The sequence below is a fragment of the Pteropus medius genome, unplaced genomic scaffold, assembly GCF_902729225.1.
Source record: "Pteropus medius unplaced genomic scaffold, Ma_sr-lr_union100, whole genome shotgun sequence".
NCBI lineage: Eukaryota > Metazoa > Chordata > Mammalia > Chiroptera > Pteropodidae > Pteropus > Pteropus medius.
The window spans coordinates 51430737-51444859 of NW_024349800.1; the positions used below are offsets into that span (position 1 = coordinate 51430737).

General features: G+C 35.1%; 1 protein-coding gene and 1 pseudogene across 8 annotated transcripts in view; both read right to left on the reverse strand.

The window, feature by feature from the left end:
* The window catches only part of NCOA1 (nuclear receptor coactivator 1), a 194990-nt gene that overhangs the window by 93192 nt on the left and 87675 nt on the right, over window positions 1-14123 (reverse strand). The window lies entirely within an intron of this gene.
* On the reverse strand, window positions 2570-2687 carry LOC120622525 (uncharacterized; annotated as a pseudogene).

Below are 14123 nucleotides of genomic sequence, written 5' to 3' on the forward strand. Positions count from 1 at the left end.
GGATCTCGTTTCAATTTGCATTTCCCTTATTAGTACGGAGAATGAGCATCTTAGTTGGCTAAAATCTACCACTTATTTACTTATTTGTTCAACACCTGTATACACACAAAGTAGTTTTGAAATTGTTAACCTGTACCCCAATAAGAAACTAATCTACCAACTAGAGTATAGGTATTTATGCACAGTTCTTTCGCCTTTAGATTTTTCTTCTTGGGTTCACCAGATTCTTCACAGAAGAGTCTTCCTGTTTTCTGCATGGAAGATAAAGGCCTCAGTTCCAGAAGCCAATAATGAAGAAGACAGCAGGGGCTCTCAACATTCGAAACCCCAAGGCTCATTTAATGTCCCTCCACCTCTGATGTGCCTGGTGTCCCTTAGTCCCGCAGCCCTGTTTTAACCTGGAAAATATATTTCAAGTCTCTCAACCAAGATGGGAGCAGTATTAGCACAATGGCAGAGTGAAAAGAGATGCAGGCACCTGTTTCTTAAATAGCTTTTAAACAATCCTTATTTTAGTTCCCTGCTCGTATTCACCTCCACTTGCACAGTTACATAATACTACCACTGTTAAAGTCCTTTGAAGATTCATTCACAAGTACAAATTCAACTGGTCCTCAGCTTTCTCCACTTAAAACTGGGCTTTCCTAGTGAATGTATCTGGATTTATGATTTAAAAAGCAAAAACAAAACAAAACAAAAACCCAACCCTTGTTGACTATTTTTGTTGTAGTTTAGAGGAGGGAACAATATTAAATGAGTGTTCAACTACTACCTTTACCAGTAATTAAATACTGTGTTATCATTTGTAACATTTTGTTTATTTCGATCTGTTATTTTGTAATCTTTTTAAAGTTTTGCTTCATGTATGTTATTAATATCTTTTTGAGAATTTTAAAGTCTATCATCCTGACATTCTCAAGAAACAATTATTAATTTAAATTACTCAACAACATAAAGAATTATATGACAGAAACAGAATTAATAATAGGCGGTCGGCCTATGCAACAGTTAACATAAAGAATTATATGACAGAAACAGAATTAATAATAGGCGGTCGGCCTATGCAACAGTTAACCATGAAAGTTTAGGAAAACGACCAGCTTTAGAACAATGCCTTTCCATATCCGAGCTGATAACCATGGATTCTGACTTTGGGAAAGAAGGAGAAAAAAAAAAAATCCATCTTTTGTCAGCAAATGTCACTTTATGAGATGAGTGTCAAAAGAAGCTGTGGTCTAATGTTCTCTCTGCTGTGAGGAAGTAAAAGAAACTCAGACCTCTAAGGGCAATGCATTAACTGTGAAGTGTGATGAAAGTAACTTTGTTACTAACAACACTTAAGATTACATTGTTTATATGTTACTTTAATAAAATTAGTGCAGATGCAAGGTTATTTTTCCTATAAAGTGACACTAACTTTAATTCTTTATGATATACTTTTTGATGAGGAGAGAAAGGGATATTAGCCAAAATTCCCAGTGTGCTGGGAATAATAGCTTAAGTCAGCTATGTTGCCTTCCAGTAAGTGGGTCGTCACAAATAACCATTAACACTAGTGACAATTATAAATTATTTTGGTTACATGGAGTTAAGATTTTGTAGTAACCTCTGTGTAGTTATTAATTCTACCTCAAACAAAATTTAAGAAAGAAGAAGGAATCTTAAAAGTTGTGTGAAGAAATAAGCTGTTTTCTTGGGAGAGACTGTAAGATTTTCATGGAAGAATGAAGAAAGCATGACGTTACCAATTTTCCTGTTAGTGAGGACACAGGAGTCATGCTCTCCAAATCAAAGACAAATATGATTTAAATAAAACTTGAAATCAAGATATCTGCATTAACATTAAAAAATAATTTTAAAATATGTATATTTATAAAAAAATATGTAGGTTATTTCACTTCTCCTTAGTATGTAGTCGTTATTAACACATGTGCACAAGTGCAACAAGAGTTATGAAGAAAAATGTTCGTGCTAGCAACGTTTATAAAAGCAAAAAACAGGAACAATCCAAATGCCCATCAATTATAGAATGTATCAGAACTCTAATATATTAACACAATAAAACCTCACACCAGTGAAATAAATTAACTGGGCTTTAGCTATCTACATCCGCTTACAGGCAACCACAATCCCTTCTTCCAACTGAGGTAGTACAGCATTATGATTAAAAGTATGGATTCTGGAGCCCAAGGCCACCACTACTAACTTTCTGACCTTCATCTTTCCATGCCTTGGTTACGTCTACAAAAAGCAGGATAATACCTGTACCTACTCCAGAGTTGTTAGGAGAGTAAACACTTAATATTTTAAAGTTATTTAAAACAGTGCTTGGCATATGGTAAACACTGTAAAGTGTTTGATTAATAAATAGACCACAGCGAACTAGTTTGATATCTCGTCTACTTGTCAGCCACCTTTCCAAAGGATGGCATCCACTGTGTTTTCCCTCAATTTTTGCCAGACTTGGGTACCATGCATTTCTTTAATTATTTGTTTTGGTAATACATATTCAGGAAATTTACGTACCTTCATGTGGCTTTTTATTTTATTTTTTATCTTTTATTTTTTACATCTACACCACCTGGTCTTCTAGGTGGTCTCCCATCCAAGTACTATCCAGGCCCAATCCTGCTTAGCTTCTGAGATCAGATGGGATCGGGCTTGTTCAGGGTAGCATGGCCAAAGACCTCATGTGGCTTTTTGTTTTTAATTTTTCTTCTGCTTCTAGGAAGATAATGATGCTTAAATTTTAAATTTTAAAGATAAACTACAACTTTAAAAAGTATAGTAAGAAGACAATCCAGAGTACTTTGTTGTATCAGTTTCTATTTTTCGCCTCCCTTTAAAAAAGATGGCAGATTATAACCTTAAAACCAAAACTGTGTGTTTAACTGCCTGCATATCAACTGCTAAATCTAAAATATTAATGATTCTACATCCACAATCACATTTACATTAAAGAGATAAACAAAATACTACTAGTTCTAGATGTAGTATAAACACATCTATTTTGGAGACAAGTTTTCCTCAAAAGAATGCTCCTACTATTTTTATGCTCTATTCTAAGCTCCACACCTGCAAGCATCTGCCTGTTTATTAAGGAGTTCCAAACTAATCTCCTGTATTTTCCTTTTCCTTGACTCTTCCTTATCCAAAAAAAAAAAAAAAACCTTCACACCCAGCCAATTATACTAACCTAGATATTATACTTCAAATCTTTTCCCCTCTCACACCCTATGTTGTCAATCACCAAGCCCCACCTAGTCTATTTAAAAAATAAATCATCGATCCACATACATACAAATCCAATACCCTATTCTTGCTTATATTCTTCCATGTGGTTTTATCTCACTTACAACAAAATCCAAAATTCACAGCAGAGCCAGTCTCCCCCTAGCATGCTGTGCTTTAGCCAGACTGGTCTTTCCTCAGTTTCCCCCTATTCCCCAATCCTTTCCCCCACTCCAAAGTTTTCACTACAATATATTCTCTGCTATGAATAATCCCTCCTATCTTCCTCACCTGCCCAATTCCTATCATTGTTCAAACTTCAGCTAAAATTCTTTCTTTACTCCAGTAATCTAAATCAGCCTTCCCTTATACTTTCATAGCACTTTCTACTTTTTCTTCTTAGCATCTTCCACAATTGTCATTTACACATTTGTTTGTGTGATTATGTCTTTATTGCCAATCTTCCTCACTAGACCGTAAGCTCACAAGTGAATGTTTTTTAACCAGCACAGAGGAGGTACACAACCTTTGAAAAAGTTAATTTGTGGAATTAGTGAAACTGTTTTAATTCGACAACAATAATAAAGTTAAAAGCTCAAAGATAATAAAAATCTTTCTAAACAAATCCGAGAGCAGTAGCAATGGCATGGGGCACACTAGATTACTATGTAAGGGATCAGATGTAGGTTTGGAGGTGAGGACGCAGGGAGGAAAGAAAGCTGAAAGTAGTCAAAGTGCGAAATAATCTCTACAAATTGAAGAAAACCCATTTCGGCGGCAGTGTTCTGCAATGTAATTTATCTCTCTGTTTGCCACAAAAACACAAGGGTGTTGGAGAGAGTCCATATTCAAAGAGCTAAAAATGAAACGTAACACCTAAACTACAAGTGTTTAGTTCTTTCCTAAAGAGCAACTCTACTAAATAAGGAAGGCAGCTGTTGAAGACTATCAAAGCTAAGCTGTTTCAAATCTCCAAAACACTATAGCAAGATGCTCAGACAGGATTTTAATTTCCAATACAGGTTTTACATGTGTTAAAAGATGGCATTTTACTAAGGCCTAAAACAAAGCAAAAGTTAGATCACTTTAGGTTAACAGTTAAAATTGGCAGAGATTTTATCAGGTGAGTGTTTGCATTACACATTTTTATGTGCAGGCTCTATCTACTCTACACAAAGACCTTCTTACTATCTCTTTGTCCTCTCAAGGGTAACAAAGAATAGATACTCACTAAAGTTAACTGATAAAACTATTTGCATCTAGATGTTTCTCTTTCTTTTTATGAAATTTCTAAATTACACAGCACCTTGTAAAATTGAGAAGTGACAAGCATATGTGCTCAGAGGTTTTACTAAGCAATTTCATTTTTCAGATACAAAGTTATAATCTGTATCTTAGGGGGTGGGGTATCAGATAATAACCAGAGGCTTAGCCTTCTAAGTTCAAAAGCTAGGTAATAAACATTAGTCAGGTATTTTAAAATCAAATGATAATACGCTTTCTTTTTATTTCTTTTACTCAGTATACATCATATCTTTTATAACAGTCATTTAATCCTCAAATATTTAAGAGCTCAAAGATATGTGGTAAACACTGTACCAGGTGCTGAGTTACAGCAGTGAATGACAGAAATGAAGTTCCTACTCTTTGAAGCTCACATTCAAATAGGAGGAAAAGGTCAGTAAGTAAAACTGAATAATTTGAGGTAGAGAATTACTAGGGGAGCTACTTTTGATTGACTGATTAAGGAGAGTTTCTATGTGAGAGTGACACCCAAAACGTAACGGGCCAGAAAGAAAGTGCTCATCACTATCACTCAAAATCACTACTAAATATACTGCTCTCCATCACAATCATACAACCATTTCCCAGTTCTCTAGGTTCTTAGAACTGTTTAACTCAGCTCTTGCTTCTTGCATTTCCTACATTCAATCCATTAATAACTCTGTTAATTCTTTTTCTTCCATTTCTATCAAACCAGTTCAATTTTTCAACATCATCATTACATTCCATACTGTTAGCCATCCAAGTCTAAGGCGCTTCAGCAACATGTTTAACCTCTATCCCCCATCTGCCTACACATGCACCCCGCTAAACAACACCCCACATCCCATGTTCACAATGTCACTCCCCTAGCCACTACTCCACAGTGCCTTTCCACATTTCCCATAAAGAATCTGCACTCTTATTACATGGCATTTAAGGTCTTCTATTATTGTAGCCTCTGATAACAGAGCTGAAAAATACATGAGGCCATATTAAATGAAGAAAAACAATACACATTGTAGTTGGAGGTTTTAACACCCATCCCTCAGTAACCCATAGAAGAAGACTCCTCTGGGGTAAAAATAATAAAGACTTGGAAAATTTCAATGGTGCCACCAACCAGCTTGACCTAATTAACATTTTTAGAACATTATGCCCAACAATTGCAGAATACATATTCTTTTCAAGTGCATGTGGTACTTTCATCAAGAGACTGCTGAAAAGTCAGAATGTGTTGTTTGAACACAACTAAATAAATAAAAAATCCGTAACAATAAGACATTTAGAAACCTAACTCCAAATGTTTAAAATTACACTTCTAAATAATCCATGAAGAAAAAAACATTTAAGGAAGGAAAAAAGAAAATTGGAAAGATTTCAAATAGAATGATAGTAAAAAATACACCATACAAGAGTTTGTAGAGTACAGTGAAAGCAGTGTTTAGAGGAAGGGGATTTTATAGCGTCAAATGCTTATGTTAGGAGGAAGAAAAGGCTCTCTAAGGTTCTAGCTTAAAAAGCTAAAAAAAAAAAGGCAAAGTAAATTCGAAGGATGTAAACGGGATAATGAAAGAGTAGAAATCAACAAAAAGGAAAAACATTGACAAAACACAAGTGAGTTCCTTGAAAAGATCAAAAAATTTATAAATCCCTAGTTCAAATGGCCATTTTCACAGCCTCAGTTTTCATTCGACCTTGTCTGAAATCACCACGCCATGCACTTTCCAGCCTCCAGCCACAAATGAAACACCCCCCAATGCCAGCCTTTTGATTTTCTATACCAAGAGTCAGCAAACTATGGTTCCAAAGACATACAGGGTCCACTGTCTATTTCTGTATGGCCCATGAACCACGAAGGGGTTTTACATTTTTAAATGGTTGGAAAAAAAATCAAAAGAAGAAGAATATTTCAGGACACAGGAAAACTACATGCAATTCAATTTCAATGTCCATTAACGAAATTTTCTGGGAATACAGTTGTGCCATTGTTTACTTATTGTCTATGACTGCTTTTCCACTGCACTGGCTGAGTTGAGTTTGCCAATCCCTGTCCTAGACACACTCCTCCTCCTCCTCTTTACCTCTCTGTCAGTTCGTATATCCACCCCAAGATCCAGCTCAAAATCCGCTCATGAAAAATGTCACTTATACTTCCTTAAAAATATTGTGTAAATACTCTATAGAGAGGCTTTACATTTTTTAATATATTGTTTTCTAAACTATAAATACCTTTGTATTTATAGTGGTTTCCTCATGTAGCAGTAGTTTGTAACTGAATTTTTATTAGAGAAATACAGAAATTTATTTTCTCTAATTATAAAGGTTTACTTTCTCTAATTATAAAAGAACTACTTGCTTTATAAATCAAGGGTACGATATGAAAATTTACTTAACATTTTTTCTAACATTAGTAATATAGTTCCTTCTTTCCCCTAAATCAGCTTCTAATTTTTTTGGTTTAAAGATGCCTTTACACTTTTAAAAAATTATGAAGGACCTCAAGGAGGTTTAATTTATATGGGTTATCCATATTTATTATATGATAAATTAAAGTGGATAATGTTTAGAATATTTAATAGCCCTTGAATAACTTTTTTTCCCCTTTACTATAAATAAGTAACGCTGAAGACAATAACCTCAACAGTTGGGTACCACTGCCTTGATCTGTGGTAAGTCACCAGCTTTACCTTCTATTATTTTTGCACTCTCAGTACAAATATCTACACGTTAGAAAAGGCAAGTAACATCTTAGTATTACTAATAAAACAATTTTGATATTGTGGACCCCACAAAAAGTTCTTAGGGACTCTATTTTAGATTGAATTATGCCCCCCAAAATTTGTATGTTGGTGCCCTATCCCCGACTTTATTCTGAGATAGGACCTCCAAGGTAAATGATGTCATAAGGGTGGAGCCTTAATCCTACAGGATAGTGTCCTTATGAGAAGAGGAAGAGACACCTAGAGCATGGTCTTGTGAAGACACAGCAAAAAGGTGGTCTTCTGCAAGCCTCGAAGAAAGGCTTCACCAGAACCAACCTTGCCAACACCTCCTCATTCCAGTGTCCTGAATGCTGAGAAAACTGGGTTCTGTTGTTTAAGCCACCAAGTCTGTGGTGTTCTGTTATAACAACCCAAGCAGACTAATAGAGACCCCTAAGAATCTGCAGACCATATTGAGAATTTTTGCTCTCAATATATACTTCTTATTATCACTTTCTTTGTCTTAAGGAAGAGAGCAAAGATCTTTTCAAAGAAAAAGACAGAGATCCAGAGTCTAGAAAAGTAAAATAAGATGACATCCAGGAACAATGCAGAACAGAAATTCCTTGGTAAAAATGGAAAAAGTAAGAAGGTTCAATATACGATCCATATAAGCTGGGCTCTCCACCAACCTACACCTAGATCACCCAAATCTCATGTTACTTACACTATGCATTAAAGTTTAAGGCTCCCGTACCCTTGCTATATCATTTTTCTGAATTGTCACCTCTAACTCCTTTTAACCTTTGAACTCTTATCACTTGTTAGACCCTACAGAATTTGGCTAGGAAGATTTGAGGTGAAACCTCTGCCAATACTAAAGTCAATATTCTCTTTGAGCTTTCAGAGGCATTCTAAGAAATTATACTCCACTAATTGTCCTTAGCTTCTTCTCAATATCCTTCCAATGTCTGGTAAATGAGGACATACCTACAGGTCAATCTTTAGACCTTTTCTTCAGCGCCCATGTAAACACGTATGAACATATACATACGTATGCATACATATTTATGTATGCATGAACTCACCTACACATTATCTTTCCTTGGAGAAGTACCAATGTTCTTCCACATTAAATTTAATTTAAAAATCTACTGAGTATCTTATATATCACATCTCAATAAATTCGATCTACGAGGAAAGACACAGGCAGAAAGCTAGCTATAAATTTCAACCAGAAACCATAAATAAAAAGTATTAATTTGGACCATGAGACAATGAAAAATTCCTAATAATGACAACAATCTCATAGTCCCACAAATGACCAAGTTAATATCTCCAGAAAAATGGGCAAAAATAACCACCCCAAAATAAACTACACACATATGCAATTGGATAATAAAAATGAAAATAATCCAATCTAATTAAAAATTGTTTGAATTAAATTAAAATTAAGGTAAAATAATTTCTCATCTATGAGAGTGGTAAAAGATTTAAAAGACTGCTAAAATCCGACATTGGTGAGGGTCTAGGGAAATATGCAGTGTCTCATATCACTGTTAGGAATGTAAACTAGTATAGACTCTCTGGAGATACCAAAATAATCAAAATATACATAAAAAGCAATTCACCTTCTAAGATCTTGTCCTTACTATGTAATCAAAAGTGCATTATGTGTAGAGAAGAAGTTCTCAACAGAGACCTATAGTACCCTCCAGGGAACACTTGGGGACATTTTTGGTTTTCACAATTCAGGGTGGGTAGTGCTACTGGCATCTAACGAGTAGAGGCCAGAGATGCTGCTGAACATCCTTTAATGCACAGGATGGCCCCACAACAAAGAATTATCTGATCCAAAATGTCAACAGTGCTGAGGCTGAAAAACCCTGGTATAGGAGGATCAGGAACTTTTACCATTGCAGCTACCCTTGCTTCTCTCCTGAAGAAAAGGAAATTGATTCCTATTTAAAATGAAATTCTAGTATACCGACTGGCTATTAAACTGGCAGGTGGGGGACAATGTGCACTAAAATGTCAAACTGCTACATGGTTCTTCCTCTCCTATATTCGTCACTCATTTTGCTAGACAGTTAAGTTGATTTGGCCTGACTTTCTAGGGTAGCTGAGCATTCTTCTCTCACACAGTTAATGGGTCAAAACACATGGGGACCAAAGGTGTCACTAGTACTACCCTGCACGTATCATGCTCTGATCAGAACCTGACAGTCAGCTAACGGTAAAGTCAAACATTAGGTTTAGGGAAATGAGACAAAAGTGTGTGCTTATTCCTAACAGGGCCTCCTAGGATATAGGAATACAGAGATCAGTAACAAATTAGACCCATGGGGAATGCAAATTCATGATCTGTGCTTAGAAAGTTGCCTGAACACATGCAGAAAAATGAAATCTGAATCTATATACAGTACTCACGTTCAATTAAACACTGGGAAGCTGTGGTTAAAGTGTTCAAAAGGAAAATAAATCTAAAGAGATCTTGAATATACTAAATGTGTATTAAGAGGACAAAGGAAACCTCAGGAAAGATGAGGACTAAGTACCATTATTGCAATTTTCTAAATGTTTCAAGACGACAAGAGTGTTTCAAATTATATTCCAGAAAAAGGGTCAGGTGGATGAGTAAACCCTCCCTGCCTCCAAAATTATGGGAGTCACAAGAACAACTCCTTTCATCTTATGATGGCAGTGGCGTGGGTAAAGAGGTTGAGGCTGGGATACTACAAAGAAGTGGTAAGAAAAAATGCTAGCTTAGTCACTACATTAAAGATCGTCTCATGAATCCAAAGTAGGATTTCTTTTCAAATATCCTGTTATCATCTTTTACCACTAACCCAGAGGGGTATTTTCCCTAATTAGTCTAAATTTCATCAAATGTAACTCATATAGATATGCCTAGAAAGGTCTTGCATATACTAAATTTTATAAATCAAATATCACTCTTTACATGTAAAGTTAAAATATATCATTCAATGGAATCCTAGTGAATCACTCTTTTAAAAACTAATCCCATCTTAACATATCTTTTGTATTAAAAATTTTTATGAGACAAGCAAATACATAAGACACTTTAAACACACACACAAATAAAAATGAAATTTGTCCATATTGTTTTCCATATTCTCAGACTCATAATATTGAACAGTTAATAATAACTTGATCATGACATTTGTTGCACTTGCTCAACAAACCAAATTATATGAAATTTGTCAATGGCCATAAAAATAGAAGTCACAATTCAATGCCAGTTTGTTACAGCAAGATAAAGTGAGTCTCCCCAAACAGATGCTTTCCTTAGTCTTCGTTCAGGCAATCTTTGATCTTGCTGGAAAGAATTTAAAGAATTTCATAGAAAGGATAACAATTTTACCTGGAAAAATTGTAAAGAATTTGTAGAGAGGGTATGAGGAAGAAGCACTGAGGAGTTTGAAGAGGCTGACGAGGGAGGATGTTTTGGGGAGAGAAGGTCAAGAAGAGGTGTAGATGTGGCAACTTAATGAGGAACAGGAAAGTCTGAGCATGAACAAAGATATTTAAGGGCAATTTACAGATGTGACTCTTGTTGGATGATGGAGAATATAAACTACACCCTTCATCCCAACAAAATCTTTAGGAATAGTCTACATTATTCATCACCAAAAATATAATTTTGGTATTAATTTTTTTGGTTTTCTTTTTTTTTTGCTTGTTTTCTTATATGCAAGAAGTCATGAAGAGAGCTTCAAGGACAGACAATGGCAGCCTAAGGATCAAGACCAATTTGTCCTCCCTCCCACAATAATTACATTATGAAAAGATACAGGCGGTTAAATTGAATTACTGAATATTCTATTTCTTATTTTTAAAAAAATAACATATTTCTTCAAGTCAACTAACAAGTTAGCAAATTGGTTAATAAAAGGTCATAATGAAACCAAAGTTTATGCGTCTGGATCCCTATGATCCATTAACTGTTCTATTCTGAGTTCAGAAGCTATATGCCTAATCTTTGGTAAACTGCCTTGCAAATGAGAGTAGCTGGGTGGTCTGTCAAGAGAAGATGAGAATATGAATAGATGAATGAAAGTCATCAGTACTACTACGGGCAAAATTAAGTATATGTCCTACTGGTTTTTAAATCTAAGGTCATATTAGTTTGTGGGAAAAAGGTCAAAAAACCTTTAACAGTTTGGAAAATTATTCTATTTCAGTCTCATGTAAGTTTTTTCAAGAAAGTTCACCATGTAATTTAAGTCTAAAACAATGCCAAGTGAATATTTTCCAAGAATAAATTAAGGATTACATTCATAAAAAAATTACTACTTAAGATGCAATTATCTCCTTTTAATGATGCTTAAATTAAAGCAATTAAGCGATTTAACAGGGAAAGAATCTATGAAAGGTCCTGTTAACTGTTGACCACAGTAGAAGAGTTAAAAAAAAAATGTATTTTGTTTAAGTCGCTCTCATGTTTTAATCTAACAAAAGCAATAACGGTAACATAAGTAGTAAGTAATATGAAATCATCAAATTCTTAATCATAATTGAAAAGACAGTACAAAATGTCTACTCTTTCCTATTTAACCATCTGGAACATGTTACAAGCAAGAAAAATCTGCAAGTATAATTACACTCTGCAACTATTAGCATGACATGCTTCAATAAATACTCCTAATAGAATCTGCTGATATAATAATTGGCACTAAAACTGATGGGTTTTCATTATTTAGCTATTTGTTCTTACTGGCTAAATACTCAAGAAAACTAATAAACTATCCTTTGAATAAAAACAAAAACAAAAAATGCCCAACAAGGGCAAAATGTGACAGGTTGCAGAGGTAGAACAGAAGGGACAAGCAAAGAGCAAAGATTTGCAAATGCCTGAGAGTTCAACTCTTATCTTCTCTACCAAGTTCTTTTCCCTTCTTCCTCTCTTCCCCTATATCTCCTAAATCTGGCATAACTATGTGTGCTCTGGTCAAAAGTGACTTGGTTAGGGTCAGGGAAAATGTTATATTAAACCTTGTTGGCAAGTCTTCAGACCAAACCATAACAAAGAAAAACATTCAAAATTTACTCTATTCTTGATGGTTTTGGAGATTTAATATTTACCTATTTAAATTTGGAAAGGTTAAGAAAGGGAAGAAATTTTTAGGAAGGCAGCTCTGGCAGCTGAGCAGTGGAGACAAGAGAGCTGCTATGACCGTCCAGTCCCAATACAGTGGACAGCTGAACTAATGCGGCAACAGTGGGCAAATGAGACAGTGGACTAAATCATTAAGAACGGGGACTTAAAAAGAAAGGCCAAATTGTCTGTATGTGTGAATTACAAAAGCGGTTCATGTTTACTATATAAGTCCAGAAAATGTAGGTAAATTTTTTAAAAACCACCCATAACTGTTCACCTAGAATTAATTAATGCAAAGATTTATATATTTGTTCTACAAATATAGGTACATAAATAATTTTGTTTTATGATTATGGTATTATAGCATATCTATTGTTTAAGAGCATTTTTTTTCACTAAATTTACACATGTAATTTCTCATGTTATTAAATATTCTTCTAAATAGTTTATATCGTCGATAAAATATTTCTGTATGTGTGTCCATGTATCACAGTTTTTAAGCAAGGCAGTGGTGAAGGGTTTGAGATTGGTTCAAATTTTTTGCTATTAAAAACAATACTATGATGAGGCATCTTTCTGGCTAAAACTTTGTTGACATTTGGGATTATAGTCTCTGAATAAGCTCCCACAAACACCAAGTTTCCTGGCATGGGAGACTGGCTAGATATTAATGCCATTTAGCCAAAACCGAGTTTACAGGAGATAACAGATGTCTGAAGGAGAAGCTAATGAATTCGGTTATTTACTCATTAATTATGAATATGACATCCAAGTAGATAAGTCCAGCTGACTTCCAAAGAAGTGGGATATAAAGATTTTTGGAATCACTAAGATATTGTTGGTAGTAAAATGGATGAGATTACCAAGAAATGAATGTGAAGAGAAGAGAACAGATTACTACAGAAACATCCCAATATTTAAGGAAGGGGACAGTTAAAGCTGGAAGATCAAGTTAAAAAAAAATAGAAAGAAAGAGGAAATGAATAAAGAGGAGGAAACCAGCAAAAATCAAGGGTAGAGAGATCATAATGTTCACTTTTGAAAATTATTTTGAACCTAACCAAATAATCACAATCCCTTTAAAACAAAACAAACTCTTAGAAAAGTGCCCAAAGTTAGTCAAGAGTCCTTGCTAAAATAAAGCCCAATAAGGCACAAATACTTCCCCCAAAGACATCAGGAATTCAACATACCCAACACCACCACAATCATTGAACCTACATGCTTTTATGCTCAATGTGTCTCCCACCCTCCCCCAACTTCATGGCATAAAGACCCATAAAGATTCTACATAATTTTGCCAGATAGCATAACAAATCCTTTTTGTGGGGAAGAGGGCCTAAAACTGTTTTTCTCCCTTCAAGGTTTTGGCTAGTCCTAGTATAAGATTTATTATCACCGTAAACATGTTCACAATTTCAATTTCATTTTACAAAATTTCCTTAGTATCTATCTTTCCCAGCATTTATTTTTACAAACTTGAGTTCATGTTCTCCTTCCTCTTTCGACACCCTCCACCTCCCCGCCCCCCCGCCCCAGTGACCCCTCAAGGGTTAAGAGCTTTAGTCCCCCAAATACCCATAGCAATCACTCCACTCCCGGAGCTATAGGCAGTGACTTCACAGTACTCCCAGTGGGCCTCATGTGGATATACAAGTTGAGCTGCAGGAGAGCAAAGTATACTCTTACATCAAGTCACATTCACCTAGCTACCAGACTCTAGAGTGCTTGCTTTAGGGGTATTTTAAAAGATCTTTTTCATTCATTATCCCTATAATCCCCTGATATCATTTCATCCATTG